Genomic DNA, 15,424 nt, shown 5'->3' with positions numbered 1-15,424 from the left:
GCGTAAGTTGCACAACTAAACGTCGGTTGTGCAACAAAATTTATGTTGTAAAACAAAGGTTGCGGAAATAGAATCAAACCAATCTCGGCAACAATTGTTGTACAGCAAAAACGCACAACTGTTGCACAACATTTCTACAACTATTGGAAACCAAGCTTAAGTAGACTATCAGTTCTGCGCGAGCGTAACGCATGCGCAGATACGGCGTAAAGCTTCCACTATGTAGGTCAAATCAATCGTTAAATAAGTAGCTTTGAATTTGGGTGTTGAAAAAAACTCATGTACAAAAACTGGCGCTAGTTTACATCTCTAACACCTTATTTTTATTTTTGATTATGATAGAGAATTTTATCCTTATTAAGAATCGTATAAAAACATAGACCTGAAAACCCAAGAAAAGTTCTCTAATATGATGTTGAAGTGTCAAAAAAATATATCAAAAACGCTAATAATAAACTATTTAATTACGCCACCTGGTTTCTCTAGTTTGAAAGTAATTAAAATACTCATGAAAGTTCCGAAAATATTTATAAAAGTTCCGATGCAAAAAATTTGCAAAAAACATAATGTAATTATAAAAGACTCTATAAAAAATGTTTCTGTATTTCTGTTTTAAAAATATAATGGCAAATGCAAGACGATCGAATATTATTGAGTATGATAGCCTTAATTTACCGGAAATTGGTCGCAGGTTTAAAAACAATAATAATGAGTGCATCCGGTGGTGCAGGAAGTTTGGTTTACTTGCTATCTAATATGATCTGTCCCCGATGTAACATCCAGTGCAACGAATAAAATAGTCATAATGTCGATGGAAAGATTTGGAGATGCATGCAAAAACAATGCAAAAAGAAAATAAGTATTTGTGTTGGAAGTTTTTTTGAAAGTTCTCAACTGAAACTTTGGCAAATAATTACTTATAGTTGGACTCGTAGCGCCGGAAAAAGTCGTGGCCTTTCAGTAGAAGACATTCAAAAGGATTTAGAAATCGGTAGCAATAAAATTGTAGAATGGAATCAATTTTGTAGAGACATTGCCGTTACTTATTTCCTTAACAATTGTGTGCAATTAGGAGGGCCAGGTTCAATAATGGAAATAGATGAAGCACTTTTTACAAGAAGGAAGCACAACCGAGGTAGAATTGTAGAAGATCAATGGATTTTTGGTGCGTACGATATAGCGACTAAAGAAGGGTTACTCATTCCTGTAGCGCACCGCGATGCAGCAACCTTATTACCCATCATTATACAATGGATTCGTCCCGGAGCTGAAATATTGTGATATGTGGGCAGCATACCGAGGTTTTCAACATGGTACAGTAAACCATATTTTACATTTTGTTGATCCCGCAACAAATGTTACAACAAACTGGTTTGAGGCAATATGGCAAAGAAGCAAAGCAAAATTTAAAGCTATGTTTGGGCCGACAAGTTGTGAAATGATTCCCAATTATTTGTCAGAACTTATGTGGGCGCAACGTTTTAAAGAGCACTCTTATTTTCATGAATATCCCGTTTGATTATTATTTTTGTATATAATAACATTTGTCTATCTAAAATCATTAATATATTTAAAAAAATATGTATATAACCTGAAAATAAATAAAAAACTTATTGAAATTCGAAGTTTTTTCAAGAAAAAAATACTAAAATAAAAAGAAAATACACAACAAATTTGTCCAAAAAATGTTTTAGCGAAATAAAAACCGGGCTATTAAGTTTTTTTTAAAGATTTCATGTTTAGCGCCTTAATTATTAACCTTGGGTGAAATGCAATTAGCGAACTTGAGTCAAGTTCGACTTAAACTTTACATTGTAACCAATAGCGGCAGAGTATTTTTTGAGGGGAAAACCCATACTCTGCCGCTACAATGTAAAGTTCAAGTCGAACTTGACTCAAGTTCGCTAATTGCATTCCACCCTTAGTCGTGTTTCAAAAAAGAGGGCGAATATTAGCGATTTTGGTATATTTTTTTGACACTTCAACATCAAATTAGAGAACTTTCCTTTGGTTTTCAGGTCTTTGTTTTTATATGATTCTTAATCAGGATAATGTTCTCTATCATAATCAAAAATAAAATTAGGGGGGAGAGATGTAAACTAGCTATATTATTACAAATACTGATCATTGAAGTTAATATATTGAAAATTAACAATTTATGTAACTACTTTATTTTATAGATTTTTGGTACTCTTCAAAAAATTCTAAAATTTTAAATTATTTGATAAAGTCTGCTTATTTTCCTCAAACCAATCGACGAGAAAAAGTTTCAGAATTTAAACTGGTAATGGTAAAGCTTTGAAAAAAGTTATTTGTTAATGATAGTATCATTGTAAAAAGGGGCTGTCGAAGTTCAAATTTTTCTAAAGTTTTTTTTAAAGTTTGTCAATACAGTCTAAAGACAAGGTCTTAGATATTTTAAGAGACTCATCTGGCTGGTTTGATGGCACCTTAATTGATATAGCACAAAGTTTGTTTTTATATCAGTTTTCTAAAATATTTTGGTTTCCAAGTTTAAAATATCTGTTTTTTTTGCATTTTTAGTTGTTTTAATTCTGGTGTTTATTCAGAAAGTTTCAGTTTTATGCAAATGAATGATGTTAGAAAATCATATTGGGCATTTCAAAGTAATGTGTCCCGATGTTGTTTCACATTGGAAGTGTGTTCAGTTTTATGATTCACTCTTTAATAGTTTAAGTAAAGATGATGCGCCATTATTAGTGCATAGAGTTGCACATGAAAATGATTGTGTTGTTTCTCAAAAGGAAATGCAATGGCTTTGTGTAGCAGTATCAACCTAAGTTTAATTATATAAAAAGATAATGACATGAGGTAACATTACCTGAAATGTATTGAGAATGGTAAATTAGAGATGTTTCCTTTTGTTACAGTGTTATACTGTCATAAAGGTGTGCCTTTAGTACTATCATTGTTGTGAATGTATCCTATTATTTCTGCTGTTTTTGTTTTTATAACTTATTTGAATATTTAAATTCAATCATTATACATAAATACGTTTTTTTGTTTTTTATTGTTGGTTTGTTTATGTACCTTATGTTTTAGTTAATTTTTAAAAAGTTCATTACTTATTTTATTTTTGCAAGTGTCTTATAGATGTCTAAAGTTATAAAATTGGCTAATTTAGGTCAACTATTACTTGTTTTCTTTTTTGTTATTGGCATGATGATTCGTTTTGCTCACTTTGTAGTTGTTTTTTTCTTACCGTCATCAGTTATTCATTTTATCAACTAGGGTTACCAATATAAGATAGAGTTAATAGGTACAGTTATTTAAGTCAGCTTTTTATTTAGATACATTTGTTGCAATTATAGCTACTATTACAATTACACCAAAAGTAGTATTTAAAAATATGGCTATGTAATTTTTAATTATAATGAGATATTTTATCAACTTTTTATAGAATATTGTGAAAGTATAGACTATTCTTGTATGTTGAGACCATGGCTGTTTTAACATTTTTAACATTGATATGATTTAAAAATTCAAATCTTTCTGGCTCACAGTTAGAGTTCATTTTGTAAATCAATTTATTGACATATATTAATCAATGCATTTATTAAGTTATTTGTAAAAAGGGCAAAAAGTGGCTTCACTTTTCGGATCGAAGTTAGACATCTAGTTATACCAGGGATGGACAAATAGCGGCTCGCGAACCGCATGCGGTTCTTTTCGAAAGTTTTATTGATTTACTTATATTATTTTATTATATTATATTATTTTATATTATTATATTATATTATTTTATATATTATATTATTTTATTGATTTACTTATATATTGATTTATTTATATAATAAAAACTTGAATTATACATAGCCGGAAGACATGTTTGAAAAATGGATATAGCAAAAGGTGACAATAAAGCACTTCACAATAAAAGTAAGAAAAGAAAAATTGAAAATGAGAACAGATCATTTTATGGTGATTGGACAGAAAAATACGCATTTATTGAAAAAGAAAATAAACCTATGTGTTTAATTTGCAATACTGAACTAGCTCATGATAAGACATGTAATGCTAAACTTATCTATCAAGAGCATTTAGCAGCAAAAAATTTTAATTTTCCAATTGTTTTTAAATCAGTGCTAGAGATTGTAAATTATATTTGATCTAATGCAAAAAATCACAGACAGTTTAAAAATTTCCTTAGTGAATTCGATCTTGCTGACAAACCAAGTGACTTGTCGTTTTACTGTGCTGTAAGGTGGCTTTCAAGTAGTGACGTTCTTTATAGGTTTGTAGAACTATTAGAACCAATTAAATATTTTTTGCTTGAAAAGCAGAAGACTATTGAAATCTTTGACGATGTGAATTTTTTGCAAGATCTTTTATTTTTAACTGATGTAATGCAACATTTACAAAATTTGAATTTGTTGCTTCAGTGAAAAGAAAAAAATATATCTGATCTTGCTCAAACTATACTTAGTTTTCAAAAAAAATTGCTCTTTCAGAAAGAAAGAGCAATTTTTCAGAAAGATCTTACCTTAAAAACTTTTAATCATTTTCCTTAAATGAAAATGGTTGCTGTAATTGTGTTAATTCATAATCCTAATCCTATAGTTCAGTATGATGATCATAAGATTGAATTATACCGGGAAAAACTACAGAATTTATTCGAAGATTTTCAAAACATGTTCAAAGATTTGTATGCTTTTAAATCATCATTAGCATTTTTAGTAAACCCTTTTTTAATTGATATTATTAGTGAGGGTTGTCCAATACCAGAAAATATACTTGAAGTAACATCTCAATTTGAAATAGAATTACTAGATCTCCAAGAAGATCAAAATCTTAAAATGCTGCATAAAACACTAGCTTTATTAGATTTTTGGAAAATGGTTCCTGAAGTTAAGTATCCCTAACTAAAAAGGATTAGTATAAAACTTATTTCAATATTTGGTTCAACATATACATGTGAATCTTTATTTTCGACTATGAAGTTTGTTAAATCAAAGTATCGTGTCAATCTAACTAGTGAACATTTGTTACAGTTGCTTAGAATATCAACTACAAGCTTGAAACTAGATTTTAAAAAACTTACCAGTAGTGTTGTCTTAGTGCCTAATAATTTATAGTAAATTATGCAAGTTATTATACAAGAAGAATTTTCTAATGGTCTTTTACAAAAAATAATTGATATTATAAAAAGAATTCTCTCTGTTATGTCTATTTTTTGCTGAATGATGAAAAGATATTTTTCAATTGTAAAAATAAAAGTAATTTGAACTTAATTGAAGTTCATTGAAATTTTTTTTTATTGTGTAGTTGTTTATTTATTTGATATTTAGCAGTTTTTAGTAACTGATGTTATTAAGTGGTTATAAGCAAGTTTAATTCGAATAAAAGCAAGTTTAATTCAAATACAAATAATTTTTTTTTCTCAAAAAAACCTTTTATCTTTAGATTTTTACATCTTGCTTACAATTATTTGTATAAGGAATATTATGGTTGTTGTAATTGTGTTAATTCAAAAAAAAATTATGATTTAGAGATGCTTTCTCAATTTTTCTACAAATGGTTTTCTAATGTGAATAAAAAGGAATCAGATTATTAGCTAAGTTTACATTTAAAAAATAGCTTTTACTTTCTTTATTGTAAAAAAAACTAAATACTAAATATAAATTGTGTATATACTAAGTTTATTTATAAAAAGTTCAATTTCCATTTAAAAAATCAAAACATTAATGTATAAAAAATCTAAATTTACATTCGCTAATTGTTTTTTTTTAAGATGAAGTTGGCATAGCAACATATTTATTGCGGCTCTTCGGCCACGTCATTATGCGGCTCTCGCGTCTAAAATTCTGGCCAGCGCTGAGTTATACAATATATCATTGGCCTGGGTTAACAAAAAATGCCTTGATTGTTTAAGTTGTCTACTTATTTAACGATCTACTTATTTAACGTGACTTAATACGTTAAATAAGTATCCGTAAACTAAGGCATGCGCAGAATATCATTTTGTCTAAGTTAACTATCTACTTATTTAACGTGACATCGGCTGATCATAAAACGAACATGGCGAATCATTGGAATATGAACGGCATTACTGGTGCAGTGGTACCGGTCATCAGCCAATGAATCCCATGCATGAACCAAACATGGAGAGTTTGCTGGGTATATATATATATATATATATATATATATATATATATATATATATATATATATATATATATACATATATATATATATATATATATATATATATATATATATATATATATATATATATATATATATATATATATATATATATATATATATATATATATATGTGTGTGTGTATGTGTGTATATAAGTATATACAAATTTATGAAAAGTTAAGTTCTATTATTAACTGTTGAACTATGAACTTCCCTGGAGCATGTTTTTAGCCAATAGTATTGCAAATATGTTTTCTTCGTTTGATGTCGCCAAGTCACTTTGTTATTGTTAGCACTGCTAAGTCTTCAATTAAGATTTTATTTTTCTTGACAGGAGTTTTGTTTTCAGTTTCCCGTCTGTTAGTTACGATAATAAGCTGTCAACTTCTTAAAATAAATTTTTTATTAACTTATCAAATATAGTAAGATACTTATCTATCTTTTTTCTTTTTATATCTTAATGTGTAATTACACTAAAAAGAATTTTTTTACACTATATATTTCTGTTTATTATTGTTAGATTAATTGGATATACTTTTTGTGCATGTTTATCTCTATATCTCAATTTTTTCTAAAAATTATTGGTGTTGCCTAAATTTGGAAGGGGTGTGGGAGATTGGCTTTTATGTAGTGAGGTCCGTTTTATTGCAATAATGACTGATATGATGTTGGCTACAGGCGATGATAAAGATAGCTCTGACGAGCGATGCTAGCCATTTTTATCAGGCTCTCCGAAACATCATTGGTTATTATATTGTAGCCCCGAAGATGGAGTTTCACCTAAATTATTCCACCACTTAATTTCAATTGGATCTTACAACAACAATATTTTTATTATCTTTCTACTTTCCGATGTTTTCATATGTATATGTATATATGTATGTGTGTATGTACGTATATAGGTAGTATGTATATGTTCATATTTGTGTATGTATGTATGTATGCGTACCTAAATTTTAGTCTAAGTTACTTACAGAAGAGCATTTGCCATAAAGCAATTCTAGACAAATAGGCACCAACCAAAGATCAGTCCCATGAATTAAAGATTAAATTTTAGACTTACCTATTGAGAGATGCAAAAGTTATATGCTTTACAGCCAGCTAGGTTAGTGGCGTTAGAGCTAATTCATTCAGAGCTAAGTAATGAGCTTTAAAGTCCCGAATGACAACAATATTGGCAGAGGGGTAAAGAGAAAGAGAATGGTTAATTTAATAAGAAATTACTCCTAAAAGAGTTCAGTCTTGAGAAGAGAGAGAACGATAAAGAACAAAGAGTGAAGAAATGCTATGTGGAAGCACATAAAAGAATGTTAAAGAACTTAAATCTGATTTCTCAACAAAGAGGTAAGTTGATGCGTAAGTAAACACCCAAGCCAAGCTTGTGACTGTTAGATTCTTTGTGAATCAAAGAATAGAATTCATCAATAATGAGATCTGACGAAGGAACAGTCGATTTAAAATTAGTCTAACAAAGAGAAAGTCTGGTGAATTTTGAAACAGTTAGGTGGTGGTAATGGATATATTGAAACAGTTAGGTGGTGGTAATGGATTTTTATGTTTAATACTTTTGGTTACTTAGGGCGTGATTTAAGTTTAAAGAGAGTTTGAATTATTCATAAATAGAGCACGGCATCCAAAGCAATAAGCCATGCAGCTGTCTCAGTTCTGCTAATTAACCTAAAATCGTAACTTAAGGCTCCTTATGTGGCCTCAACAATGCACACCAAAAGCAGAAACAGGGACATCATCCATTCACAAAATGGCACTATTAATACTCTGATATTTTACAGCTGTTGATAGAATCAATCTCTCTGAGAGCTACCACAGAGTTCGGGAAACCTTACAACCAGCCGGCTTCAAAACCACTAAACTGAGTTTAAGGTGCTCCCAAAAGTCCTTACGGTCTTATCACAGAGCACAGTGGAAGATTATTTAACTAGAAGTTTGCGTCTCCTTCCTTTGTTGCTTAATGAGCTAGAGCCGGCATTATATATATATTGTATTATATAATATATTTTATATTATATAATATATATTAAATAATACTTATTTTATAATGCACATATATATATATATATATATATATATATATATATATATATATATATATATATATATATATATATATATATATATATATATATATATATATATATATATATATATATATATATATATGTTGACCATCAATATAAAAATAATTTTGAGCCCAAAAATTTTAATGTCACGTGACTTTAGAGGTCCCGCCAGTCAAATTTGTGTATAAAAACATAGCAAACTTCAGGGGTCTGGCGGGGACCTTTAAAATTAAGACGGAAAGCCAACTTTTCTTCTATATAGTATATTTTGGACTACTTATTTATAATTGGGTAGAACCAAAAAGAAATACGGTGGTATTTATTCCACATGATGTGGAGAAAGTGGCAAAAAAAACCCGTTTTTTAAACATAAAATGACGCACTACTATGTATAACTGACGCTAGTTTATTCTTCATATTTAGGTTAAATTTTGAAAAATAATATTGGAACTAAGCATTCATAATGTTTATATACAAGGGGCATGTCAATAGCTACCCGCCCCTCACCTTATTATTGGAGATTTATACTCCCTCGTCCCTTCTTCGATAGAAGGGAGGGGGGGGGGATTTTATATGATTTTTTAAATAATATGATTTCATAAATCATATTATTTAAAATTACTTTATTTTTTTTAGAAAAAAAGACAATATAAACATTAAATTATGATAATATTTTGATTCCTGAATAGTTTGGAATATTTATTTGTTTTAGCGGTTTTATAAACTAACATATGTCGTATTTGCGGAAGACATATTGTCGTAATTTTACATTCTGTGTGTGTATGTTGTGTATCTTTAACAATCTATAAAAGGTATACTATCTGCGGTTATATGCAAAATTATTATTGTAAAATACATGTGACTTAAACAAAGAATGAATATCAATTGTTTTCTTTAATCAAATTACTGTTTAGAAACCAAGATGCCAAAATCGACAAGACTTAAAACAAGGGCATATCTTTTTGAAGAAGAAGATTTTAAAGAAAATCTTCCAGAAATAATGTTTTCAACAAATACAGACATTATTCTCTACTTTCAGTTTAGACCCATTTATAAGGTAGGCCAAACAAAATTTAATTCATATTAAAGGAACAGGTTACCATAAACACACCACAAAATTTGGATAATATAATATTTTCTAAACCTGTTATATATATATATTGTTAAAGGAAGCATATCACTGAACTGATCAACAGCTGGGAGAATTTAAAGAAAAGTAAGTGTAAGAACTCAAAAAAAGCAGGAATAGCTAGACAAGATTTCAAAAAAAAGTTAACCTCAGAAACCAGTGATATAAATACCAGCATAGACTCAGATTGTTCGTTTGATTTCGATCAGCCAGGTCCAAGTAATCACACACCACAGTTAGCCAAGGGTTTTGTAAAAGATATTGCCATGACTTCAGTTTCCAAAAATATTTCCTCCAGAGATTTGCTGCATGTGTGTACAGATTTGGTTGTTAGTTCAGGTGAAAATGTTGAAGACTTTTTACTGTCTCAATCTACTATTTGGCGGGCACAAAAGAAAACCATGCAGCAAAATGCTGCAAAGCATTTTTCCCCATAATAGCTCACTTTGATGGAAAAATTATGGAAGATATTACTAATGGAAAAAAAGAAAAAAGAGACAGGTTTGCTGTTTCAGCTAATATTGATGGAGACATTAGGCTTCTTGGAATTCCAGCAATGGAGCATGTGCTGGAGCTGCTCAGTATGAAGCTTTGTATAATGTACTGAAAGATTATGAAATGCGTGACGATGTGAAGGGACTATGTTTTGACACAACTGCCTTAAATGCTAGAAGACATTCAAGAACCAATATTAGGTTCAGTCAAAGACAGGAATCTATTTTATTAGAGCTTGCCTGCAGGAGGCATATATATGAACTTTATCTCAACATTTCTGGGAGCAAATTACCTCAGGAAAAACAGCAGCTTCAGAAAATTTAATGTTCAAACGGTTTCAGACAAACTGGAATGACATCAAGGAAACTGTTGATTCTTCCATTTTAATAAGGTTTGATACCAATTCCATCAGAAATATTTTCTTGGCAACCCAGATTGAGGAAACTATCCAGTTGTGCAAAGATACATTAAACACTGACATATTTCCAAGAGGGGATTATAGGGAGTTATTGGAACTTACCCTGATGTATCTGTATCCTAAAATATTTTTCAAAGTTCGAGCTCCAGGCTGTGTTTCTCATGTTAGGTTCATGTCAAAAGCCATTTACTACTTGAAGATTCAGATATTGAGTACACATCTGCCCTATGATTTGACTGCTACCCAAAATAAAGAGTTTAAAACAATGGGAAAATTTATCTTGATTTTCTATTCTGTTTGGTTTCTAAGAACTTCATTGCCCTCAGACGAACCGTTTCAGCAAGTAAAAGCCTATTGGCAAATGGTGCAGTGCAAAGAATATATAGAGAAACGCGACTCTGATTCCAAGAGAGTTCTAAACGGAATTGAAAGTTCAATGATGTCAATGAAGAGACACACCAGGTACTTAGATGAAACTTTGGTTCCACTTGCTCTCCTAGACCCTACCCTTCCTGATGTGGAGAAATAAAACATCGCAAAAACATAACTCTCCAAACCAGTTCCTGACCATTTTCAGCATTCAGAGAAGTCAAACTTGATAAACGAGTTAAAATTTCAAAAGAAGTGCCACCAGGACTTGCTCCATTAATTGGAGAGAACTCTTGGTTCATCTTCAGTTTATTAAACCTGAAAAGAATGGAGGACAAACTTTGTTTAAACTATCCTGCTCCTATGTGGTGCTATGTTGACCAGTTCAAAACATTCTCCAATTTTGTAAGTAAACTTGAAGTGGTGAACGATTTTTCTGAAAGGGCTGTAAAACTTGTATTAGAGTTTGTGAACAAAGCTCACAATGAGGATGATCGTCAAAAACTTATACTAGCTGTGCAGCAAAGACGAGATCACCTCCGTGGATCAGAAACCAAGGAACAGTTGCAGCTAGCGTTAGAAGCAATAGGAAAGCAGAGAAAAAAATAACATGATTTATATACTACATTTATGCATTGCAATATATTATATTATATTTACTTATCATGAATTTAATATTTATATTGCCAAATGATGTTTTTTTTTTGCTAAAGAAAATAAAGTAATTTTAAATAATATGGTTTTTAATAAAATTTAAATAACTTCGCCCCCCTTCCCTTCCAACAAAGAAGGGATAGAGGGGGTATAAATCTCCAAAAATAGTGTGAGGGGGGCGGGTAGCTATTGACATTCTATATAAACATTATTAATGCTTAGTTCCAATATTATTTTTCAAAATTTGGCCTAAATATAAAGAATAAACCAGCGTCAGTTATATATACCATATAGAAGAAAAGTTGGCTTTTCCGTGTTGATTTTAAAGGTCCCCGCCAGACCCCTGAAGTTTGCTATGTTTTTATACACAAATTTGACTGGTGGGGACCTCTAAAGTCATGTGATATTAAAATTTTTAGGCTTAAAACTATTTTTATATTGGTGGTCAACCATTACAGGTAGGACCAACTTGATTTTCAAAAATTCGTCAAATATGAATCACCCTAATATATATATATATATAAACAGAGACTGCCTTTGAACTTTGGAGGCCCTGGGCAAGATCAAAATGTGAGGCCCCCTTGAAATGATAAAAAAATTTTTAAATTAATATTATTAAATTATTATTATAGTCATGACTTCATTGAAACTTGACTTTACGAGCTTTAATATTAGCAAATGTTTTAACTAATGCACTAATATCTATGCTCTTTAACTCGTCAATTTCAATTGATATCTCAGCTAAGCCTGTAAGTCTGCACTGTGACATATTCGACCTTAAGTAGGTTTTAATTAATTTAAGTTTTCTGCAGAAGCAATAGTGAGTGTCAATGTCAATAAAATTCGCAATGCTATAACTAAATTTGGAAAAGATTGTTCGTAGTGATTTTCTAAAATAAACTTAATCAGTGCCTTACGAAGCAATTTTTCTGGAACCATAATGGATATTGCTTTGATTTCATCAAATAATTGATTTGAAATCACATCTGAATGTCCATCTTCAGTTAAGGCAACCTCTAAATCCTTGCTATGTTTCTTAAGTGCTTCAGTATTTTGGGTGACTTTTTTTCAGTATTTTGGGTGGAATTTTATATAAGAATCCAAAAAGATCAGAAAGTTCTTTCAGTTGATTAAATCAACTTGTTAAAGATGATAGCACTTGATCTACCAGTACATTGAAAACTTCCACCACATACTGTGTTTCTAGATTTAAAACTGGTTCATCTGCAGATTCATAGGAAAAAAGAGTTTTTTTCTTTCGGGGACGAACTTTGTTTTCAGCTTCAAACTGAGGACTTACTTCTAATTTTTCTGCAATTTCCATAGCAAAAAGTTTGGCATCCTTAAATCCTTTATCCCAAAAGTCATTAAAACACTTGAGTAGTTGGTCAATTTCGGTTTGTGCTGTTGATAGATCATAGTCTGGAGACTGCATTTTTTTACTGACCAAATTTACTTGAAATAATATGTCATACCATCAAGCTTACCATGAATGTAAATTTGGACATTTGCTTGGCAAGATTATTTGCCTGAAATTTGGTAGATGCATCATACTCTGAACTCTTAGCAATTTCAATTAGAACATCATAAACTTTGGAATATTCATATTTTAATGTCTTTAAGCTTTCCACTCGAGACTCCCATCGAGTATCAGACAGTGGCTTCAAAGTCAAAGTTTGCACTGATTTTATTAAAATGGCCTATCTGATATTAGAACCTGAGAAAAAGTTATAAACTTCTTGTACCAAACCAAAAAATGACACTGCTTTTAAAGAAGATTTTGCAGCATCACATACCATCAAATTCAAACTGTGGGCACTACATGGCACAAAAAACGCTCTTGGGTTAATGTCTCTTATTCTTTTTTGCACTCCAGAATGAATCTCTTTCATGTTTGCTTCATTATCATATGATTGACCTCGACAATTTAATATATCTAGACCTACTTCTGTCAAATGTTTCAGGAAAGTTTCTGTTAAAACTTCACTGGTTGTCCTATTTACATCAACAAATCCAATAAAATGCTCTTCAACTGCAAATAATTTGCAGTTGTAAAATCTAAAAACTAAGGTTAATTGTTCTTGGTTACGTACTGGTTTACGTAAAGTTACGTACAGACGTAACTCACCAAGAACAATTAAAAGTGCAATCCATAATTATTGAATAATATTTTGCATTCTGACAATTTAAAGTTATAGATTTCTTTATCTCTGAACCCAAAAGTTGAATAATTTGATTTTGAATGTTTTTGCCAAGATCGTGATCACTTACTTCGTGTGATTTAATTTTTCTTAGATGCTCTTGAAGTATTGGATCAAATTCTGAAATCATTTCAATCAAGCCCAAAAAATTTTCATTGCCTTTAGAAAATAATTTATCAGTGTGTCCTCGGAATGTTAAATTGTGAGAGGGAAGAATTTTTATAACTGAAATTATTCTCTTCAAAATGTTTTGCCAATACTCCACTTCTAATTTGATTTTTTTTAAGTTGCATTCATTGACAGTCTAATTTTTCTTCATTCTTGCAGTCAAATCCATCCACTTTATAAAACATCCCTTGTGGTTTACGGACTTCTCATGGTCCTTGAGATCTGATGTTATATGTTTCCAATCAGAATATCCATTTTCAGTTAATTTTGGGCTCTTTTTTCCGATAGAAAATATTTTGCAAGGAAAACAAAATATGCTGTTTGAATGCTTGGAATAAACTAACCATTTTTTTTTCATAGGTTTCCCCATTTGGAAAATGCCCTTTATAATACATCACAGAGAATTTCCGTCCATGGTCATCTTTTGGAAAATCTTCCTCCTTCAGTTTTATAGGACCTTGTTGAACCAGAATTTCTCTAAACGAATTCATTAAGATTTTGGGCCAAAGAGCAGGATCCTCAATTCTGAAATGTAACAATTAAGGAAATTAGAATCGGATCTTTCATAAGAGAAGAAAGATTTATACAATAGATTCTCGATTATCCAACTAATACGGGACCAAGGGGTGTCGGATAAGAGAAAAAATTTTCGGATAACAAGGATATGGAGAATGAAAAAAAAAATTTATATGCATTAGTAGGTTACAGTTCTTAATGTGATTGTGCGTATTTATATTATTTAAATAACGCAAAACAAGGCAAAAATATGCAAAATATCAATAGAAACTATGAAAAGGAAGGGTAAATTAACAAATAAAATAAAAAAAATGGGAAAATGAAATTCTTTTCGGATAACCAAGTGACGTATAACAGGGACTGTACTGTTTTCATACAAAAATAATTTCCTTCTTACTGTGATGTTGATGGAAACGTAATATTTTCTTCAACAAGATTATTTTCTGGAACATAGAGGGGCTGTTGATCATCCTCGGGTTGAGGGCCATAAATCTCATTATCATTTTCTTCAAGCTGTATTGGACCTAAATCGACTTCTCTATGATGATGAGGTAAGGTATATGGATCATCTTCAAGCGCGGGAAGATTGTCAAGATCATCTTGAGGTTGTGGATCTTCAAGATGAGGGGTATCATCAGGATGAGGACGATGTGCAACTTTAGAAGTAGCGATCTCTTGAGTATTTGCATCACTCAGTAGCTTAAGGTGACGCAAAATTGAATGCTTCTGAGTAGCGAGGTATATACTTTAGAAATAGCGATCTCTTGAGTATTTGCATCACTCAGTAGCTTAAGGTGACACAAAATTGAATGCTTCTGAGTAGCGAGGTATATACTAAGACCACTCATTTTTTAGTTGGTTTCTTAATCTTTAAATTAAAATTAAGAAGATTCTAATTGACATATTAAATTTTTTTTTAATATCTTGTTAATTAAAACATACGGATTAAAGTGGTATAATTTTTTTAATCTAATTCTAATTAAATAGCGTTTAACTTATTAAAAAACTGATGAGTACTTATAAATCTTCTTTAAATAAATTGGACAAAATTTAACGACCACTTTCAAATCTTTAATTTGCACTTATTAAAAATAATAATCCATTATTTTTTTTAACTGTCTTAATTGCTTATTACGTTGGCTATAAAATAAAATGTCGAAACCTGAGTTTCGATATCAAATAAACATTTATTTTTTGAATTGCAATAAGGATATAAAAATATTGCAAAA

This window comes from Hydra vulgaris, chromosome 11, assembly GCF_038396675.1.
Source record: "Hydra vulgaris chromosome 11, alternate assembly HydraT2T_AEP".
Lineage (NCBI taxonomy): Eukaryota > Metazoa > Cnidaria > Hydrozoa > Anthoathecata > Hydridae > Hydra > Hydra vulgaris.
This window is presented reverse-complemented; position numbering follows the sequence as displayed.